The sequence below is a fragment of the Triturus cristatus genome, chromosome 10 (assembly GCF_964204655.1).
Source record: "Triturus cristatus chromosome 10, aTriCri1.1, whole genome shotgun sequence".
NCBI lineage: Eukaryota > Metazoa > Chordata > Amphibia > Caudata > Salamandridae > Triturus > Triturus cristatus.
In genome coordinates, this window is record NC_140593.1 from 605,929,656 (window position 1) to 605,952,993 (window position 23,338).

Consider the following 23,338-nt stretch of genomic DNA (forward strand, 5'->3'; position numbering starts at 1 on the left):
AGTTGCATCTTGCAAATGTAGCCATGTTTACCAGACTTTGTGTCTGGTTGATGAGGGTACATGGTACCGTTCTGGCAACGCCTGAACCTGTTAGTCGTGTTTTTCATTTGAGTGTCTGCTCTCTGCGGAATGATGCTCTCAGAGGTACTGAAATTCTGTCACACAGAAGAGGCTCACACAGTGCTCTTTAATATAGAAGAACATCACTAGGTAAAATGGTATGCCTAATCAACAGAAATGTAATATTTAAAAATACAGCTTTTCATCATAAGGGCAATCATTAACACATTACTCTCCCAATCGTATCATACTAATTCAAAGTTCAGTATTGAGAAACAAAAAAGTAAACCTCAAATAATACAATTACATTTGTAATTTAAAAAAATAGTGAACGATTTACAATTGATCAGCACTAGATTGAAGAACCACAATTATAATCAACTAAACTAGAAGAAAAATCAGACTTGTAGTCTTCCCTTTCGATGAAAGAGAGACCTGCCCTGGTCCTCTGCTTCTCCTTTTCCATACCAAATAAACATAAGTTGCAACTGCAGAGTTGAACTGGCTGCAGCAGACTTTTTACATAATAGTAAGGGCGGTGATGGCATTTATAATGCAGCGCTTTCTGAGGATCAACTAGAACCTTTTTTCTACTAGTTCTTGGCAAAAGTGCAAGAGTAATCGTGTGTTTTTGTTTTTTATTTTTTATTTATCTGAACGTTATTGTTGAAAAGATGACAGCACAATGGTGTAAGTAAGATCTTCTTTATTCCACCTCCACAGCGTTCCACAGTTCGTCTCAAGTGAGCTACACTAGGAACGTTCCCAACATTCTAAAGCAGCCTCTCGGCCAACAGAAGGGAAGTACCAACGGAGGACAGAGAGCGGGGGGGGGGAAGGAAGGGAGGAAGATTCCAAAGGAGGAGAGAGGTAAAAGAGGAAAGGACAGTGTAGGAAAAAGGGATATAATTGTAACACATCTTTCCCCTTAAAGAAGAGGAGCGGGAATAACACCTTAGGCTTGAAACGTAAGCAAGGTAAAGGCAGTTAAAACAACATCATTAATATGTATACCACATAGGCTAAAGAAAGGTAAAGAGACCTATGCGATGTTATGAGCTAGGAACAGTAGAGCGGGATAGTCTGTCCATACTCCAGCATTGGCCATTTTCAAGAATGACAGTATTTTGCCTAACTTCTGCAATCTTCATAGGTTCAGAAAATTTCGATTCACTCTCCCCACTGCGAATGGGCCTTTTAACAACCACCCAGTCACCAACATCCCACTTCTGTTCCTTAGTACCCTTCTTGGTATCATAGTACTGTTTGTATTTGGTCTGGTTGGAAACAACCTTCCTACACCTCTCTTCCTCATCATATTCAACAGATTCTCCCCCACCAATCCAATTAGGAAAGAACTTGGTTCCAGGTTTCCTCCCTCTAAGAGAAGAAAATGGGGATATGCCCGTAACTTGATTGGGAGTGGTATGGTATGCCCATAACATTTCTTGCAGCACCAAATCCACTGACAATTGATTATGACAAGCAAGTTGAATATGCTCCTTGATCATTCTGTTGACTCTTTCAACCATGCCGTTAGCCCTGGGACAATAAAGAGCTGTCTTATGCTGTGTGATCCCTAACTTAGACAGAAAGGACGACATAGCTAAAGAAGTGAATTGTACTCCATTGTCAGTTACAATGGTTGAGGGGATTCCTTCAGATGCAAAAGTGTCCCTCACGAAATTTATGAGTGATTCAGTATTAGTTTGAGTAACCATCTTAATAACCACCCAATGGGAGTGATAATCAGTTAACACAAATGCAAATCTTTTGCTCACCCCTTTCCTGTTGATAGGACCTATCATATCTAAGGCTAGCTTGTCCCATGGTTTGCAAGGTATGGATACTGGGGATAACGGCGCTTTGGAAGTAGCCTTTGTCTTGTCGCTGTTCGCGCACACACTGCAATTCTTAACTTTGTTCTCGACCAATGAATCCATTCCTGGGAACCAATAACGTTCCCTAAGTCTGGACTTAGTCAGGCTACGTCCTAGATGTCCTTCATGGACGAGATCAATGATTTTCTCTCTCATCCCTGATGGTGGTATAATTTTGTCATTTCTCCACACTCGATCTTGCTGTAAATTAATTTCATACCTCACCTCCCAATATTTCTTAATTTCTTGGTCGAGTTGATCACACGTGTCTGGCCACCCCTGTAATGCGTAATTCTTCAATTGTGTAAGGGTCATGTCTTGTTCTTGCAAGGTGCACCTTCATCAGAGTTAATAGTGGATGAGTGTATTTCCAGGATGGGGTATTCCGTGATCCCAAATTGTTCTTCCACATTTAAAGGTGCTCTTGAAAGGAAGTCAGCAGCCAAATTGTGTTCTCCTGCAACATATTCTACCTTGAAACAGAAGCCTTCTAACCCTAACACCCACCTTGCTACTCTTGGGGTGCTGTTGTGAGTCCCTTTCGGGTTGAACATAAAAATAAGAGGTTTGTGGTCAGTGCGCACAGTAAATTTTATACCCCATAAGTAGAATTTAAAGTGTTTAATGGCCCAGAAGCATGATAGGGCCTCTTTTTCTATTACGGAGTAGTTTTTTTCAGGCTTGGTAAGCACCCGTGAAGCAAACGCCACTATGCGCTCCTTACCATCAATTACTTGTGATAGTGTAGCACCAAGGCCTTTGTTACTAGCATCTGTAGTGATTATAGTCCTCCTATTGGGGTCGAAGTTGCACAGGTATGGAGTGGAGAGAATGGCTGCCTTTAATTTCTCAAAAGCATTCTGGTGTTCTTCCTGCCACTTAAACTGTGTGTTACTCTTAGTTAGGTCTCTAATATTGCTGGTGAGATCTGCAAAATTTTTCACATATTTTGCCATATACTCTGCTAACCCCAAGAAAGACAGGAGTTCTTGTTTGTTAGTAGGAGCAGGGGCATCCTTCACTGCTTCCACTAAGCACATTTTAGGTTTAAAGCCCTCTTTGCTGATAGTATGTCCCAGGTAGTCAACTGTGCTCACCCCTATCTTACACTTTTCTTCCTTGAGTGTAAGACCAGCCTCCTTAAACTTGTTAAGCACTTGAAATAAGTTCTTATCATGCTCTACTGTGGTAGCACCATAAATTAGGACATCGTCCTGGAAGCATAAAGTATTGGGTATGCCTTCCAGTGCGTGCTGCATGATTTTCTGAAATACTGCAGCCGCAGACGCTAATCCAAATGGCATTCTGCAGAACATAAATGTGCCCAAAGGGGTGGTGAAAGCCGTAAGTTCTCTCGAATCCGGGTGTAACTCTACCTGGTGGTATGCCATTGATAGATCTAGCACACTAAAGCAAGTAGCTTTGCCCATAGTACTGAGTATTTCGTGTATGCGGGGCAATGGGTGCCTCTCAACTATTATGCTGTCATTAAGGTCTCTAAGATCAATACATAATCTGATGTCCTCTCCATGGGCCTTACGGGCAATTACAATGGGGGCAACCCATTCAGAGCAATCTATGGGACATATTATCCCTAAGTTCTGTAACTTAGTTAACTCCTTCTTTAATGGTTCCCACATGAGGTGTGGTATAGGTCTGGTTTTATGTACCCTAGGCTTAGCAATAAGTTTGAGTTTTATGCGATGCTGATAATGTTTGAGAAGTCCTAATTCTTCAGTAAATACCTCAGGGAATTCCTTACAAATTTGTCTACCTGACACCTCCTGGTCAACAACCAGCACTTGCTCTGGGTTGTTGGGGTCTAATCTTATCCCTAATTCCTTTTGATGCTGCCAACCCAGCAGATTGGACCCTTCCTCCACAACATAAATTTTCCCTGAAGTGGAACGGTCCTTAAAAGAAATTAGGGTTTGCATCATCCCTTTTATAGGAATCGAGTCTTTCGTGTAACTGCTTGGTGAAATATCAGCAACCTGTAATTCTTTCTCTTTCCCAATGTTCATTTCCTTGAAATCAGACACATTAAGTAGAGTAAACGGTGAACACGAATCTGCGTACATCTTAATCACTTTACCATTCAATCTGACATCACATTGGGGATATTTTATCTGATTGATCTCCCCGCCATCATGAATCTGAAATACAATTTTCTTCACACTCTCTTGTTTACTATCATTAGCATCACTTGCAACATACGGTTTCTTTTGATTGCTGTGGCACAACCTAGCCAGGTGACCTTTTTTATTACACTTCCTACAAATATACGATCTTGCTTGGCAATTCGGACTATTAGCTAAGTGATTGCTGCTGCCACAGCGATAACATTTTAGTTTAGTATTATCATCATTACGTGAGTTTTCATTACTTTTCTCTTTCACCTTACATACCGTATCCTCAAGGTTTAACTTGTCTACCTCTGACACCGGTTCACTATTGATAGGTGTTTTCATCTCTTTGATGCATAGCGCTGTGTGTTCTATGGACTTCGCTATTTCTATAGTATTTTTAAGATCAGGTTGCTTCTGTAATAGTTTTTCTTGGATCCTAGGATTGTTAGTACATCTAACCACCTGATCCCTTATAAGTGAATCTCTAAGATTCTCGAACTCACATAACTCACTTAGACACCTAAGTACAGCCACATAACTTGAGACACTTTCCTGCTTTCCCTGAACCCTGCTAAAAAATTTGTGTCGTTCAAGAACAATATTCACTTTATCACCAAAATGTAACATCAATTTTGTCAATGCCAAGTGGTAAAGATCCAACTGATCATCTGCTAAGTTGGAATCTTGCGGAATGTCAGGAAGCGTATCAAAAACTTTTCTGCCATGGGACCCAAGATTATGCAACAAAATGTGCTGTTTTCTTATCGGACCAAATCTTTCCCCCCCAATGGCTATTAAATATGACTCAAACACTTTTTCCCATTCATTCCAAGGACAATTTGGTTCTGAAAACTCATTTAAGTATGGAGGAGGTTGAGACATATTAGCCGCCATCTTAACAAAATATATGCACTGGTAATCTACACAGGAATAATCAACAACAATACTACAGTCTGAACAGAGACTGTCACTAGCAACTGGCTTGAGTGAGGAAATGCTACGAAGATTTCAGTTGATAGTATGTCTTAAACAGTGTCAAATCCACCACAGAACGCTTCTTAATGGTTGTCCTCCGCTGAATTAGAGATGACAGGCTGCTAGAGGTTTGAGGTGTGCCTGTCACCGTTAATTTCTAATCAACATCGATTTCCTCAGAATGCTTACTAATGGATGGCATCCGCTGTACAATGGAGATGACAGGCTGCTGCAAATAGGAGTGGTGTGCCTGTCACCGCAAACGAGGTAAAGATATAGATGACAGGCTACTAAAGGTTTGAGGTGTGCCTGTCACCGTTAATTTCTAATCAACATCGATTTCCTCAGAATGCTTAATAATGGATGTCATCCGCAGTACAACAGAGATGACAGGCTGCTACGGATTGGAGTGGTGTGCCTGTCACCGCAAACGAGGTAAAGATACAAAAAACCGTGATGAAGAAATGAAGTAGAAACTTCACACAAAGCTCCTTTGAAAGCGTAAACTGTAGAATATGGGTTATAAGGGGTTAACAGTTCGTGGGAACCAGCCCCGCCTCTGATGACACTGCAGGCGTGGCTGAACTAAGGACGGCTGCGCCGGCAAAGACGAACACGGAACAAGGAAGCTGACACGATCACTCCGAGGAAGAAGAGAAAGGCCATCCGCTTCGTGCCCCCAAACAACAGCTGTCTTCTGCTCCCAAGCTCGGTACTGGGCCCCCACGCACACCAGACGTATGAATGAGCAGGGAAACGTCAAAGGAAAGTCTCCCTCGACGAAGATTACTCAGCGTTGAAATCTGATCGTCCCTGAAAGCACATCAGGAACCAGAAGGAAACGGAACACCCAAAGATTTTGAGGTGAGAGTTTGACGTACCTCCCAATGTACTAAATGTCCAAAACCAGCAAATACTCGAAGTGCCGTAAAGTCACCTCCCAGTGGTTAAGCTCCACCACACACCGCTACGCTGGTTAACTACCAGGAATGGTTTAACATTTCCTTATACCATGTTAAAAGTACCTGACCTCGTGGGCCACAAGGTGTATGAATAACAAAGGGATGGAGGTGGAAACTGCTCCCTCACGCAGTCTTCTAGTCGCCAGTGTTGAAAAGATGACAGCACAATGGTGTAAGTAAGATCTTCTTTATTCCACCTCCACAGCGTTCCACAGTTCGTCTCAAGTGAGCTACACTAGGAACGTTCCCAACATTCTAAAGCAGCCTCTCGGCCAACAGAAGGGAAGTACCAACGGAGGACAGAGAGCGGGGGGGGGGAGGAAGGGAGGAAGATTCCAAAGGAGGAGAGAGGTAAAAGAGGAAAGGACAGTGTAGGAAAAAGGGATATAATTGTAACAGTTATCTTATGGACTCTTAATTCCATTCTGTCATTCTTGTGAAGTAGTTTTGCTATGTTGCAATGATCTCACTATTACCATGTTTGGCATCAAGAAACCGGGCCAAACACATACCAACATATTTTGTCTGCCTTACAGTAGATCTGTGCTTGAACCGTAGGCGAGTACAACTGCCGAAGAATGCGTCTTGTGGAAGTGATACATGAGCAAGTAAATCACCTTGTAGCACAGAGATATGCAGGTGAACTCTTGCTAGAGTCCATCTGAATGTATAGTGTAAAATCTGTCTAACAGGTACCACATGCGGTTTTGGCTTGAAGGTGAGGCCAATATGGAACATACGAGCACGGCATTTAATATCAACTCCACTTTATAAACAAATTGTGTGTTTTGTGTGTATGTATACAGGCTTAGCGTGCCAAAGTCTTATGATTTTGTAAAGGGTACAAATACTCCAGTGCCATGCACTGATGAAAAGATCATTGTTGATTCATTGCTTACCCAAACACAAAGATGCCGTCCAGTGCTTAATTTGAGCCGGTGTTTGCAGGTGGGGCCCACCAGCGCTCAATTATGTGTCCTAGCACATGTTTTTACTTTAAGACTCTCAAAAGAGAGAAGGACTATAAAAAAACGGGGTCAGGGATACTAACCTAGATTGTGATGAGAGGTTCCTGTCCCCTATTATATCTCTAAGGTATATCTGAGACAAAAGAAAATATGACAATAGAAGGTAAATTAAAGAATTTCTTAATTCTACCCTCACCAACTATGCAGTGGCATGCTTCATCATAGGGCCACTGCAGACGTCCAGGTGCAGACCAACACCCTGGACGGATCGCTGTGTTTTTTAGGGGTGAGGGAGGAAATTAAGCAAGAAAACAGAAAAGTGTAAGTGTTAGGGAAAGCTTTTCCCTTAAGAAGGGATCTCGAGTGCAGAAAAGAAAAGAATAAAACAGTCTAAGGAGATACCTAGCAATTACCTTTATTCTTGGTTCCCCTTGATTGGATTAAAAATAAATTAGGGATATACAGGAGGAATGACGGCCCCTAAACCCCTACTGCAAGTACCAACATGTTCCGGCCTCTTCTGTTAGCCCCCTTGGGTCAAACAGGCCTTCTTCAGGGTATGGATCCCTTGGTATTTAAGGTCAAAACCCATGTTGTGGGTTCTGTGGCACTCTGGTCTAAAATTTATAAATTTTCCGATGCTCCTTCTATTGTGTATGTAGGGAAAACATTTTCAGAGTTTACCAGAATTTATCTAAACCCGGGACCGCCGGGGGAACGCTTTCTTGTTGTCAAACTTTCTTCAAAGAACGGCGTTTTTTCCTGTGCCCCCATCGGGTCCTCCCCACTGGACTTACCAGTGCACCTCTGGTGTTCCTAAAAGTTAAAGTGGTTGTCGCAGCCCATCTGCTGTGATTGGGAATACCAGTTTTCCTGTGCCTTGAAGTTGGCTCCTAAACGTTACCATGCCTCAAGCAATTGTAAGCCTTCTCCAGATGATGGCCGACCCGTTAACATCGTCATCTAGTCCACGACATTAAGGCTATGTTCTTGATGATTCAACCATTGACCTGTGTCTCTGTGAAAGGGGCTGTGAGGCTTCTGGGCTTGTTGGTCTCCTGCATCCTGCTTGTGGACCGCGTCAGGTGGCACACATAGGATCCACAAAAGGACCTGAAGTCACAGTGGGTTTGGCTCCTGTGGGACTTGTCAGAGTCCATCCAGGTATTAACAAATACTGCAAAATAACGGCAGTGTTTTTGCTGCTTGACTGGAATTTGAGTGGCTGTAGACCCCTCTCCCTACCCCACCAAGAGCTGATGGTCATGATCGACGCTTTGCTGTTTTGTTGGGGAGGTCTGAGAGAGGTGGAGACCACAGAGACCAGAAGACTGTGGTCTCCGGCCGAGACTCGCCTCAACATTCGTTCACTAGAGTTGCGAGTTATTAGCTTGACACTAAAGTCGTTCCTCTCGACCATCAAAGATAAATGGGCACAGGTTCTTATGAATAACACGTCTGCTATGTGGTGCTGCAATTGCTGTCAAGGGTCCTGTGCCAAGAGGCGCTACTCCTCTGGAAATGAATAAATGATATGGGTATCTCCCTGGTCACGCAGCACCAAGCAGGTTCTTTGACCGCTCGGGCGAACAAACTCAGCAGACGTTGCCAGACAAATCATTAATGGCAGTTACACTTGGCGATAGCACAGGGCATCTTCCAGCAATGGGGAGAACACTGGCTTGATCTATTCGCCACAGCAAAGAAAGCGCAGTGTCCAAGATTTTGCACATTGGTGTTCTGAAGGCAGCTCTCCCTCGCAGACACCTTTCACCTGCATTGGAGATTACTCTTGAGCACCATTCTGGTCCAGCCTTTCCTGCCCTGAGTGCTAAAAAAGATCAATAAAGATCGGGCACAAGTTCTCCTAGTGGCTCGGGACTAGGCAAGGAGAGTGAGGTATCTGGAACATCTAGCCATGAACAGATGTCCTCTGATCTGCCTGCACCTTCGGGAGGTCCTCCTGTCGCAGCAGCAAGGTGGGGTCCTGCAACCGAGCATGCACAACATACACCTCTAAGTGTGGAGATTTATTGGCAACAGTTGCTTTGATGACTTTTGACCTTCCTTCTGAAGTGGTTAGTATCATCTTAGCAGCCAGGCATCCATACACTAAGAATGTGTACGCAGGATGCTGGGAAAAGTTTGTTGTCTGGTGTTCCTCCCATAACATCCAACCGCTAAACGCACAGTTGTCTGACATTTTAATGTTCTGTCTTTCTTTAGCCCAGCAAAGCTTTGATGTGAGAGCAGCTATAGGTACACCTTTCGGCCCTTTCAACCTTTTTTACATCTACTGGATCAGCTATCACTCTCCAAATCACCGGTTGTGATGCATTTTTTTAACGGTCTGATCCGCTTTTTCCCCTCAATCCCATTTGTCATGCCTCAGTGGGACCTTAATATGGTATGTCATTTGGTACTCACCTGATATGCACTCCCTGCAAACCAATGCACAGCATTCCTCTGTCTCCTCAGCGTCCAGGCTGCATTTCTCATTGGCATAACATCTGCGAGGCAAGTCGGTGAACGTCAGGTGTTATCTGTGGTGCAGCCATACACCTCATTCTTTCCAGACAAGCTGGTCCTCTGGATATAGGCAGCATTCTTCCTAAAGTTTGTAATACCCTTCCACAAAGGACAATCCATCACCTTGCTGAATTTCTCTACACCGTCTCACCCCACTAGGAAGGAAGAAAGGCTTCATTTTCAGGCTTCAAAAGGGCCCTGAGTTTCTAGGTCAACCAGACCTGGGACTATCGATAGGATGACCAACTTTTCGTTGGCTTCTCTGGAGCAAAAAAGGGCAGAGCAGTGCAAAATATTTCCATCTTCCAATAGATTTAATGTATGCATTAAAATCTGTTATGGGCTAGCCAAAAACCAACCCCCAGAATGCAGGGTGCTGATTCTAACTACCTGTGCCAACTCCTTAGCCCACCTCAAATATAGCAATACAACGAGATCTAGACCCCAGGCCAGTTGGTACACAGAGGAACTCAGACTTATGAAATATCAATATAAACAACTAGAGTGCATAAAGAGAATGAGTCAGGACAATGCAGACAGGAGCATTCTGACCTTAGATGCCAACACTAAATACGCTCCCCTGGTGGACTGCATTGATGCCTGCACCAACAGAAGCAAATAATCTCTTCACCATTGTAAAGGATTTCACCTCACCAGTGGGCACCTCTAAATTGGTCACACCCTTGCAGGACCTGTGCAACAGTCTCCCTCGATTCTTCAGCAAGAAAATCACCACCATTTTAAGAAACTTCAATCCGTAACCAGACCTCACCAAACGCCTACCGATCTTATCCAAAGAGCCATTGCTAACCACATGGCCTATCATCACTCCAGAAAAAACTGCCACCACCATGAAGTCCATTCACTCAGGGACTCTATTGGAGCCCTGCGTCCACCATGCCTATTCCATAGGACTGCAACTCTTCAGTGCTATGCCCACACCCATTATAAATGCCTCATTCTCTTCCGCAACCTTCCCAGAAGCTTGAAAACACGCAACTTTGCATTGCTGAAGAAAGCCTCCGCAGACTCTTCAATGCTCACCCAACTATAGACTGATCTCCCAGATACCATTCCCAGCCAAGGTCTATCAAAAGAAAAATCCCTGTATACCTCAACAACCACTAACTCCTCTACACCACTCAATCTGGTTTCAGATCGAACCACAGCTCAGAAACATACCTTTTCTGATGGATACATCTGCCAGTGGATTCCTCACCTTGTGAATATCCCCTGCGCCAGCAACATTCGGAAACTTTTGTAGCAGTCCACGCCGATGTGGTCGAAGGCGACGTCACAGAGACACGGCTCCGCTCGCGACTCCGCTGACGTCACCGGCTCCATAAGAAGACCCCATCGACGTGATGACGTCAGTTCCCTTTTTTCCGCGCCGACGACGCCAACGGATTTCGGGAATCGTTACTGGTAGCTGTTCTGGTTACTTTGTATGTTTTCTGGATTTCTCTGTCTATCTTCTAAAAATGTCGACAAGGAAGTCTGGGTTTAAGCCTTGCCGAGAATGTGGCAAGCACATGTCCATCACCGACCCGCACGACGATTGCGTTTGGTGTTTGTCATCGGACCATGATGTGGGAGGTTGTTCGAGTTGCAGGAAAATGAGCTCGAAGGCTCTTAAGGAGAGAGAAGCAAAGCTCTTTATCGCCCGGATGAAGAAGAAGGAGAAAAGAGGAAGAAGAAGATCCAGGTCGAGGTCGAGGTCGGCTTCCAAGTCGACTTCGGGACATGCTTCAAAGAGCAAGAAGCATAAGAAAAAGAGGAGGCATTCGTCGCATCATAAAGCTTCGACGTCAAAGTTGAAATCGCCAGCTCGACGTCGGAGAGAGTCAGTGTCTCCCTCTCCTTTCCCGACTTCACCTCCGGTTCCATCGTCTCCGGTGCCTTCGCCAGCTCCGGCTGAATCCCCGGTGCCGGTGTCATCTCCAGCGCCGGTTCCATCTCCAGATCCTGCAAGTCCTCCGGCTCCGTCTCCGACTCCGGCCCAGGATGAGGATCGTCAGGCTCCGGGTGAGTCTGTGACGCCGCTTGCTCCACCGTCGGCGCCGATAGGCCCGAGTCCGGTGCAACCTGACCAGTATCCTGCTTTCCCTACTCCAGGTCAGGACCCCTCGCATTATCTCAATGCAATGTATGGGGTGTTCTCACGGGCCATGTATACCTCTGGTGCACCTATGGGTCCGAAGGGTCCGATGGCTTTCAATCTGGGAGTGCCGCAGGTTTACCCTCAAGCACCGTTTATGCCATTCTTCCCAGCGACGCCGTCTTGGCAGCTGCCGGCGCCGAGAACATCGACGCCGCTTCCCTCTTCGCCGGCGCCGGCTCGACTTCGTTCGACGCCGGCTGCTCCAGCTGATCCGCGTTCGACGCCACTGCCGGCGCCGTCGGATTCGAACACGCCGCCGACGCCGCAGGTGCGGATCCGTTCGAGAAGGGAGGCGCAGAGAGTGCTAGAGGAGAGACGCTTTCTGATGGAAGAGGCTGAAGAGGGGGAATTGGTCGAATCCGATGAGGTGTTCGACGAATTGAAGGAGGCAAGTGGTCTGGATTTGTCTCCGGAGTGGGAGATCACTCCACCATCAGACGAACCCTCTAAAGACGCAGCACCCTATCATGCAGTGATTAGAAAGGCTGCGGAGTTGTTGGACCTTCAATTGCCATCCACCGAATTCAAGTCCAATATTTTAACTGAGGTGTTGCATTCTCCAACTGCGGTCTCAGAGCCTCTGTTGCCTTTCAACGAAGCAATTTTGGAACCTGTGCTGGATGTATGGCGCAAGCCTTTCTCAGCTCCTGCAGTCTCCAAGGTAGTCGCAAGAAGGTATAGGGTGGCTCCAGGGGATCCTGAATTTTTATCTTCACACCCTTCACCTGAAAGCCTAGTAGTTCAGGCGGCTTGTTCTGGACGGTCGAAAGGGGCATTTCCTCAAGTCCCAGGGGACAGGGAGGCAAAAAAGGTGGACCAATCGGCCAAGAAGGTCTTTTCATCAGCCAGTATGGCATTAAAATCTTCAAATGCGACTTGTCTGTTGGGGCGCTATATCCATGCGCTTATGGACTCGGCTAAAAAGTTGGCGCCAAAACTGTCAGAGGAGGATAGAGGAGGCTTCAATGAAGTTCTATCGGATGCCCAGGCGGCTGCTCGCCAGGTTATTCAGAGTGGCCTGGATACAGCAGACTCAGTTGCCAGGATCATGGGGTCTTCAGTTGCCACCAGGAGGGGTGCATGGCTTAAGTCCTCCGAATTCTCTTCTGATGTCCAGTCAACTTTATTGGACTTACCTTTTGATGGGTCTGGTCTGTTCGGGAAGAAGGCTGATGCTGCTCTCGAGCGCTTCAAAGAGAGTAAGGCTACGGCTAGGTCGTTGGGCCTTCAATCCCAGCCGAGAGGTACTTTCAAGAGGTACAGAGGATTTGGAAGGGCGAGTTTTCGTTCCTACAGACCAACCCAGCAGCAGCAGCAAGGCTCTCTGTCCAAGGGATATAGAGGAAGACTTAGAGGTCGCTCACGTGGCCGTCAACTCTCCTCCTCCTCCTCCTCCTCTTCCTCTTCCTCAGCCCCTCCCACCACCGCAAAACAGCCCTAGATTCGACATTCCGGATCATGCTGGTCCTGTGGGGGGCCGGCTTACCCATTTTCTACAAGATTGGGAATCTGTAACTACAGATCTCTGGGTTCTGGATCTTGTAGAAAATGGGTACGCCCTTCCCTTTCGGGAATTCCCTCCAAATTACCCTCCTTGTCAAGGGGCTTGCTCGGAGGACCACCATCTTCTCCTGCAGGAGGAAGTCCTGAAGTTGTTTCAGAAAGGTGCGATAGAGGTGGTTCCGGAGCAGGAGAGGGGTCAGGGATGCTACTCCCGGTATTTTCTGATTCCGAAAAAGGACGGCAGATTGCGTCCGATATTGGACCTCAGAATCCTGAACTTTTACCTGAAACAGGAAAAGTTCAAGATGCTCACCCTTGCGCAGGTTCTTCAGGCGCTGAATCAGGAGGACTGGATGGTGTCGCTCGACTTGCAGGATGCGTATTTTCACATCCCCATTCTGAAGTCGCACAGGAAGTATCTCCGGTTTACGGTAGGGTCGCAACATTATCAGTTTGCGGTCCTCCCGTTTGGTCTTACTTCGGCACCTCGAGTCTTCACAAAGGTGATGGCGGTGGTGGCAGCCCATCTCAGAAGGTCGGGGATTTCGGTTTTCCCTTATTTAGACGACTGGCTGATCAAGGCGGAGTCGTCGGAGAAGGTGCTGTTCCATCTGCAGGATACAACTCGGCTGTTGTACAGATTGGGTTTTTCGATCAATGTGCCCAAATCTCACCTGGTGCCCTCTCAGCGCAACCTGTTCATAGGTGCGGTACTGGACACTACTGTGTGTCGAGCATTTCCTCCTCCTCAAAGGATTCTCGACATACAGGAAATGATTCCTTTATTTTACAGCGGAGCGGTCGTTCCTGTTCTGAAGGTCCTTCGCCTGCTCGGTCTGTTCGCTTCCTGCATCCTGTTGGTCAACCATGCACGCTGGCACATGAGGGCGCTCCAGTGGTGCCTCCGCAAGCAGTGGTATCAGCACAGGGGAGATCTCAGGGAGTCTGTGAGGATCTCCAGAGAAGCTGCAGCGGATCTGTCTTGGTGGAGCGTGGAGGGCAATCTGTCCCAAGGAAAGCCCTTTCATCTACCTCCATCGGTGACCACAGTGATAACGGATGCATCCACTCTAGGGTGGGGTTCTCATCTGGGGGATCTGGAGATCAAAGGTCTTTGGTCTCCGGAGGAAAGGTTGCTGCATATCAACCTTCTGGAATTACGGGCGATACGTTTGGCACTCAAGGCCTTCATTCCTTCCCTTCGCGGTCAGTCTATTCAAGTCCTGACGGACAACACTACCGCGATGTGGTATATAAACAAACAGTGTGGAGTGGGGTCTCTTTGTCTCTGCAGAGAGGCCCTGCGTCTATGGTCCTGGGCTCAGGACCATCGGATTTGTCTGATGGCAAATCATCTGGCTGGGGTTCTGAACGTGTGTGCGGACAATCTCAGTCGGCAGTTCTCCGCCGACCACGAGTGGAGGCTTCATCCGGAGGTGGTTTGTCACGTCTTTCGGACGTGGGGGACGCCTCGGGTGGACCTATTCGCCACTCATGAGAATGCTCACTGCCCGTCATTCTGCAGTCTCCAGTATCCGATGCAGGGTGCTTTGGGGGACGCGTTTCAGTTGAGTTGGGGCTCACGACTCCTTTACGCGTTTCCTCCCATACCCTTGATTCCTCGGGTTCTGAGGAAGGTTCGCCAAGACCGGGCCCAAGTCATATTGATCGCCCCGGATTGGCCAAGAACGGTGTGGTATACAGATCTTCTCCACCTCTCCTCGTGCCCTCCACTCCGTCTCCCTTTGAGGGCAGACCTCCTCTCGCAGTCGGAGGGGCAGGTTCTACACCCCCACCTCCAGAGCTTACACCTTCATGCCTGGAGATTGAACGGGGCAACCTGAATTCTTTTTCTCTCCCGCCGGATGTGGTGGACGTTATTTTATCGGCCAGGCGACACTCCACCAAATCCATATACTCCTATAGATGGTCTAAATTCGTTCTCTGGTGTGGAGAGAGGTCAATTGATCCCTTGAAGGCTCGTTTGTCTAACATTCTGCAGTTTGCCCTTTCTCTTGCTCAGCAAGGCTTTGCTGTGGCTACAGTTAAAGGATATTTATCGGCTTTGTCGGCTTTTCTATGCCTGCCGGATCAGCCGTCCTTATTTAAATCACCTATTGTGCTTAGGTTTCTCAAGGGCCTCACAAATAAATTTCCTCCTACTCCCTTTGTTGTACCTCAATGGGACTTAAACCTTGTACTGACTTATCTTATGGGTTCTCCCTTCGAGCCCTTACATAAGTGCCCCTTGAGACTGTTATCGTTTAAAACGGTTTTCCTCATTGCAATCACCTCGGCAAGGAGGGTAAGTGAGCTTCAAGCTCTTAGTTCAAAACCCCCATTCTTGACTGTGCATGCTGAACGAATGGTGCTCCGGACCAGGGCTGCGTTTTTGCCTAAAGTGGTAACTCCCTTCCATCTGGGGCAATCCATTACCCTCCCTTCCTTTTATCCTCCCCCTCACCCTTCCAAGGAGGAGGAGAGACTTCACCGTTTGGACCCTAGGAGGGCGGTGAGCTTTTACCTGGACAGGACAAAGGACTACAGGATTGATGACCAGCTCTTTGTGGGCTTTGCTGGTTGCAGAAAGGGTCGTGCGGTGCACAAGCGCACCCTTTCCAGATGGATTGTGCTATGCAACAAGATCTGCTACTCCCTAGCTGGTAAGGAGCCTCCGGAGGGTTTAAGAGCTCATTCCACTAGAGCAAAGTCTTCCACCTCTGCTTTGTCTAGGGGGGTTCCTGTGGAGGATATTTGTAGGGTGGCAACTTGGGCCTCCCTTCACACCTTTGCAAAACATTATTGCTTGGACACCGAGGTGAGGAGGGACGGGCATTTTGCTCGTTCTGTTCTTCAGGATTTTCTGGTGTAGAAGGTTGGACACCCTCCTCCGGGAGTGGGGACTGCTGTGGAATCTATTCACAAGGTGAGGAATCCACTGGCAGATGTATCCATCAGAAGAACAAGTTACTTACCTTTGGTAACGCTTTTTCTGGTGGATACAGTATCTGCCTGTGTATTCCTCACTGACCCACCCGCCTCCCCGTTGTCCATCCTTCTATACCAGTAATTCTATGGCTGTAATTCTATTGATGGTTTCAAATGTGTTTCTTACTGTCAAGGGCATTATGTTATTTCTAGTGCTTTGATGTTTATTCTCCACACTGTGTGTGTTGATATGCATATTGTGTACTGTGTATACTGTTTATGTACATATTGCTGTCAGTCCGTCCGTGTGCCTCGAAGGCACGGAAAAAAGGGGCGGAACTGACGTCATCACGCCGATGGGGTCTTCTTATGAAGCCGGTGACGTCAGCGGAGTCGCGAGCGGAGCCGTGTCTCTGTGACGTCGCCTTCGACCACATCGGCGTGGACTGCTACAAAAGTTTCCGAATGTTGCTGGCGCAGGGGATATTCACAAGGTGAGGAATCCACAGGCAGATACTGTATCCACCAGAAAAAGCGTTACCGAAGGTAAGTAACTTGTTCATCACTGCCATGGATGATATATGCATGACTGGGCACAGGAGATCAGGGTCCTCCTGGACCTCTCCACAGCATTTGACAGAGACTCCCATCCCAACCTCATCCAACGCCTACACGTAATCGGAATGCAAGGCCATGCACTCCATCTGCTCCTTCTTGGCTGGAGGGACCCAGTCAGTCAACTTGTCACCGGACACCTCCATGACCTCATCTGCAGAGTTCCACAAGAATCCTCCCTGAGCCTGACCTCTTCAATAATTACATGAATCCTCTAACCAGCATCATCGGTTCTTACAACAAGCTCTCCAACTCATTCTCTCCCTCACCGACAAGACGCCGTGTATCCAGATCAAGTTCTGTGCTTGCATGACTAAAATTGCCAATTGGGTGAGTACCATCTGCCTGAAGATGAACACCGACAAGACTGAAATCATTTTCTGTGGGAGAAATACTTTACCATGGGTCTCCATCTGCTGGCCAGCAGATCTAGGGCCAATACCCACCCACTGCAAGAACCGGGGATCATCATCAACAGCATACCCGACATGACCTCCCAAGGTCAGCGCCATCACTGCCTCGTTTCCAAGCCCTGAAGATGTTGAGGGAAATGTTCAAATGGCTCTCAATCAGCACCTGGCGAACAATCACGCATGCCCTTGTCACAAGCAAGCTGGACTGCAGGCACACCCTGTGTGTTGGGATCAACAATAGAGCTTACAAGAAGGCTGGGACAATTCAGAAGTCAGTGCCCAGAATCACTCTCAACCTCCCACGCTGCACTCACATTACACCAAACCCGAAGGAGCGCCACGTCTCTGGCTCCCCATACACATATGAGCAAAATTCAAACTCCTCACCCACACTTTCAAGGCACTGCGTAACACTGGGCCAGCAAACCTCAACAATCGCCTGTGCTTTCTTTAACCTTCTAGACACCTCCGCTTTTCCGGACTACTGCCTGTATACATCCACACATGGAAAAACCGATCCAGAGATCAAGCCTTCTCATATACCACTTCTAAAGTGTGGAACAACCTGCTGCTTCACATAACAGCCTCCTCCTCACTTCTTGAAGTCTGCAAATAGCTGAATACCTGGCTTTTCAAGTATTCTCATTAGGGCCTAGGCTTGGTTAGACCAATACCTGCTTAGCACCAAGGTACCCTCCAAGGTGACAGTGCACTCTAATAATCTGCATAACATAACATTTGTCGTCAGCAAAGGTGTGCCAGTTCAACCAGGGATGGATTTTCCCCTCAATATGATGACAATTTTTATTTTGACCTAGAAGAGACCCGTGGATTGGATGTTTCTTCTGATATGGGTATGGGCTCTCCCCCTGAGCTTTCCATGTAAGAATCCACCTCATTCCTCAATGTCATTAGACAAGCTGGCTGCAGTACTGGACTTTTTAATTAGCTTCTGTTGGGGTGAAAACCAACATCCTCACAAACTTTTTTGAACCCATACAGACTTCATCTGAACCTGTACTGCTTTTCAGCAAAGCCCTGACACCCCCATGGGAACTTGGGCTAAACCCTGCTCTTACCCACCTGAGAAAAGACAGGTGGAATGACGTAGTGCGAGGCATTTTCCCCGCAAATGAGTAGTGAATGGAAAATCCCGAAAGAGTGATCTTGAAGCCTTTCATCCCTTGCATCTTCCAGCTTGAAATACGTGTCACAGTCCTTCTTTTGTTTAGGTGGTTGCATGTGGGGCCCACTGGCACTCATTTGTCGGGACCAGAACTGATGTCATCATCAGACATTGCCCCACAACAAGAGAGAGAAAGGCAGAAAAGTGAGGCGGAAGAAGAGAAAAAAGACTTGAACACAATGACAACAGAAACCGAAATTAACAAGCATTGACAAAGCCAATAGGTATTGGCTTTGCCAGTATGTTTTTGCCATGTTGTACACCAGCAAAGCTAAAACTGTGCTGTGTAGAGGAGGGTGACATAGAGTGGATTGTTGTGAAGTGTTGTGAAGTGACATAGTGTAGTGGAGGGGAGTCGAGTGGAGTATAGTGTTGTGGAGTAGCTTAGAGGGAGTTGCATACAGTGGAGTAGTGTTGTGGAGTAAAATAGATGGTCATCAATGTGGAGTGGCTTAGAGTGTAGTAGAGTGTCAGAATGGAGTTGCATAGAGTATTGCGGAGTGCCATGGAGGGAGGAGTGTGTCGCAGAGTGCCATGTAGTAGAGTGACGTAGAGTTGAATAAGGTAGAGTGGAGTAAAGTGACTTGTAGTGGCATAGAGGGGGTTGCCTGCTGTAGAATAGCATAGAGTGGATCTGAGTGTGGTGGAGTAGAGTGTCCTAGAGTGGAGTACAGTGTTGTGGAGTGACCTACAGTGTTGTAGAGTGGAATAGAGTGGCACAGTAGAGTGGAGTAAAGTGGGGTGTAGTTGCATAGAGTTCTGTAGAGTGGAAAAGAATAGAGTGGCATTGAAGGAAGTAAAGTGTCGTGGAGTGACGTAGTGTAGAGTGGAGTAAAGTGTTGTGGAGTGGCATGATATGGAGTAGAGTGGAGTGAGTAAAGTGGAGAGGCGTAGAGAGCCATGTAGAAGAGTGACAGAGTGGAGTGGAGTGAAGTTGAGTAATGTAGCATGTAGGGGTGGAGAGTTGTTTGCAGTAGAGTGGCGTAGAGTAGAATGGAGCATTGTCGAGTGGAGTGTCATTGAATAGTGTCCTAGAGTGGAGTGGAATAGTGTTGTGGAGTGGAGTGGCGTGGCATAGAGTAGAGTTTCACAGTAGAGTGGACTAAAGTGGTGTGGAGTGGTGTAGAATCAAGTGATGGGATGTGGAGTAGAGTGGAGTGGAGTGGAGTGGCGTGGCGTTTCATTGAGTGGTGTGGCGTTTCTTTGAGTGGCGTGGCGTTTCGTTGAGTGGCGTGTCGTAGAGTGGACTAGAGTGGCGTTGATTGGAAGGGGCATAGAGTGGAATAGAATGGGGTAGTGTGGAGTATCAATCAATAAGTAGATTTGTAGAGCACTTCTTGTCACCTGTGAAGATATCCAGGAGCTGGCAGGGGCCAGTCGATTAGCCAAATAGCTAGGTCGTCAGGGACTTTCGTAACTCTGGAAGAGATGAGGATGTCCGTAAATGAAAGGGTAGCTTCTTCCATGTCTTCCCTGCTATGTAGGACAAGGAGCGACCTCAACATCTGCTTCATCGGATGCAGGGTTAGAGAAAGGGACGCGGCGCGGAGGTGTCTGGTGGGCTGATGGAACTTCAGGCAGTGGTTCAAGTAGGCGGGTATGCAGTTGTATAGTGCCTTGTATGCATGAGTCAGGAGCTTTAATTGGCATATTTTCTGTACAGGGAGCCCATGGAGTTCCCGGAGGTAAGGAGTGATGTGAGTTCTTCTAGGGAGATCCAGAATGAGTCTGGCTGTAGCAAACTGTATGGTTTGTAGTTGTCAGAGGTGACCAGAGATGCCTGCGTAGAGAGTGTTTCCATAGTCCAGTTGGCTGGAGATGAGAGCCTGGGTTCATGTCTTGAGCTTTGGGTAGCCCTTTCAATATCTTACAAAGCATGCGGAGGGCGAAGAAGCAGGAGGAGAAGACGGGGTTGACCTGAGTCACTGTGGTTAGCTTTTTGTCTAGAATGATACCTACGTTCCTAGCTTGGTCAGTGGGGGTAGGTCAGAGTTCTGAGAGCCACCAGGTTGCGTCCCATGGGGAGCTTTTGTTTCTGGAAATCAGTTCCTCTGTCTTATCCGTGTTGAGCTTTAGGCAGTTATCCTTCATCCAGTTGCAGAATTCTGTCATGAGGTTGTGGAAGTTGGTTTTAGTGTTGACTGTGTTTTCGTAGAGGATAAGTTATGTGTCTTCAGCATAGCATATGATGTTGAGTCCATGGGACAATGCTGGCCAGAGGTGTTATATAAATGTTGAAACGGGTGGGGCTGAGCTAGGATCCTTGGGGTACTCCACAGATTATTTCCTAGTGTTGAGAGATGAAGGTGGACTTTTGCATTCTTCTGGTGAAGAAAGAGGCGATCCATCGGAGAGCAGCTCCTTTGATGCATATGTTGTGCAGCCTTGTGATGAGCGTGTGGTTGGAGACCGTATTGACTGCTGTTGAGAAGTCTAGGAGGGTTAGAGCCGCAGTCTCTCCCCGGTCCATTAGGACTCAGATGTCATCAGCAGCTGTTATGAGGGTTGTCTCAGTGCTGTGGTTGCTGCGAAATACGGATTGGGAGGAGTCGAGTAGGATGTTCCATTCCAGATGTGAGGAGAGTTGTTGGTTGATGGCTTTTTCTAATACTTTGGCCGGGAACGGCTGCAGGGCGATCGGCTAGAAGTTGTTGAGTTTGCTGGGGTCTGCTGATGGTTTATTTAGTAGGGGGTTGACTTCAGCGTGTTTCCAGTCCTCAGGGAAGGTGGCCGTGACACTTGAGGTGTTGAAGAAGGTGGTGAGTATGTGGCTGAATCTGGCTTAACCTAGGTTGAAGTTGTGGTGAGGGCATGAGTCGGTTGGGGCCTCTGAGGGGTCTGAGTTCATGATGGAGGCAGTGTCCTGTGGGGCAAGCTGATTCCATTTGGTTAGTTGAATGTCTGTAGTGGTAGAGGGGTTGTTGTGTTGATTGAAGAAGTCGGTGGACTTGGCCTGGGGTTTGAAGTTCCTGTAGATGTTAGTGATCTTTTCATGGAAGAAGTTTGCAAGGTTATTGCAGAGTTCCTATGAGGGGGTAATGATGATGTTGAAGAGTTTATATGCTGTTATTGGAGCTTGATTTGATGCATGAGGCTAAGGCCTTTATCTTTGATTCTATTATGTCTGTGGTAGAGGTTGTGGGCTGTCTTGAAGACGGTCTTGTCGGTCGTGTCTTTGCTGGTGCTCCATGTCCTTTCCAGTTGCTTACAGTGTAATTTAGCGGTTCTGACGTCTTCAGTGTCCCAGCTAGCCTGCTTGGTGGACATTTTGTGGGTGTTGTTGCCGATGTGAGTGACGCTGTTGACGCAGTTGGTGATCCAATTGTTGAAGTTTCTGACATTCTGGTCTGGATTGTTGGAGGAGATGTGGTGGGTGTTTTTGAGGGTGTTGATCCATGTGTCCTTTTAAACTTTACTCCAGCTGTGGTGGAGGCCGTTGTGCAGAATAGGGGCTTAGGTCTGTGATCTGGTGATGTTGAAGTGGACGATGGAGTGGTCGGTCCAGGTGAGTTCTGTGGTGTGGCTGTACCTGATGCGGTCCCTGAAGATGGGGTATAGCGTGTGGCCTGCAGTCTGCGTGGGGTTGTGGACAAGTTGGGTAAGCCAGATGTTGTTGATACTGTAAAAAAGGTTGCTAGTGCTGATGTCATTGTGATAATCGAGATGAAAGTTGAGGTCGCCAAAGAAAATGTAGTTGTTGGAGTCTGTGGTGAGGGGGCGATGAAGTTGCAGAAGGCTGGACTTGGTCCTGGAGGACGATAGGCGAGGGTGTCCCTGATGGTGGTTTTGCTGTTTGAAGTCAGAAGTTGAGGTGTTCCACGGCTGGGGTGATGTGTATTATTTATGGTGGTGCATTGGATGGATTCCTTGTGTATGAGGACAATCCTTCCATCAGGTTTGTTGATGTGGTCACGGTGGGGGATCTTGCATCCTTCAGGTATTTCGATGGCACTGTCGGTGCAGAAGTGGGGTTGAGCCAGGTCTCACTGAGGAAGAGAACGTCGGATGTGAGGGTAGATGAGCTCACAAATCTCAGTGGTGCGTTTGCATAGTTAGCGTGTGTTGAGAAGGGCATATGCAAATTGTTGTTTCTGTTCAGGTGGTGTCTGTGTTGTGTCCAGGGTGGGGCTGGTCGGAGGGCTGTTGTTTGTGCTGTGGCAGTCGATGCAGAGGAAAGGTCATTCCATGGAGAGTGGCCATTACAGACAACACATCGTCAACTGAAATGAGCTTTACATTTGCACTAACGTACAGTTTTACTGATAAAAGTGTACAGCACACAAACAATGTGTTGAAATGTCATCACCTAGTATGTTGGTTTGTTTTGATTGGATTAAAATGTTAGTTACCACCACACCCCAGAATTACATAACAAATGTGCTTCATTTGTGCTTTCCTATTTCTAATATATTTTAAAATATATCTGCATAGTTTATTTACAGACATTTAAATTGTGTTGTGTGCTAGAAGAAAGCCTTTCCTTTGGTCACATAAATCCTCTCAATTTGAATTCAGAGAAAAACAAGTAAAAACCAAGCTCTATCGGAAGACAGAGACTGACAGCTTTGTCTTTGGATGGACAGCAAATGTGATGAGATAAGAACTAGTTTTAGAACCATGTTTACAGAAAGCAAGCACTTGTGAAGAATACAGTAAATATACAGTGCTCCACAGGAGGGACTGACTCAAACTGGACAGCCTAAAACAAATGAAGCCAGCAAATAGAAAGCAAGCAACTGTGGGTTGCAAAGCACAAAGCCAATGGTAAGCAATGGGTGAATGCGTTCCCAGGCAAGATTTCTGAATGTCCCCAAGATGTCTGGTAGGCTTCGACCTAAAAAGTACCTTCGAGAGCTAAATAAAGGGGCAGGGATAGTAGGGTGGTGGAAGAAAAAGGCATAAGATGGAATCAAAACTAGGCAGCCCTGATATCCATCTACCCGGATATTCAGCAGCGGGCTTATGGGAAAAAGTTTGAGTCCGAACACCAACTCTTTTGCAAATTAAGCACAGACATATCCCAATATGG

At 47.0% G+C, this 23,338-nt stretch overlaps 1 protein-coding gene across 4 annotated transcripts in view; it reads left to right on the forward strand.

Moving 5' to 3' along the window:
* Positions 1–23,338, forward strand: part of CLEC16A (C-type lectin domain containing 16A) — a 645,672-nt gene that overhangs the window by 557,925 nt on the left and 64,409 nt on the right. The window lies entirely within an intron of this gene.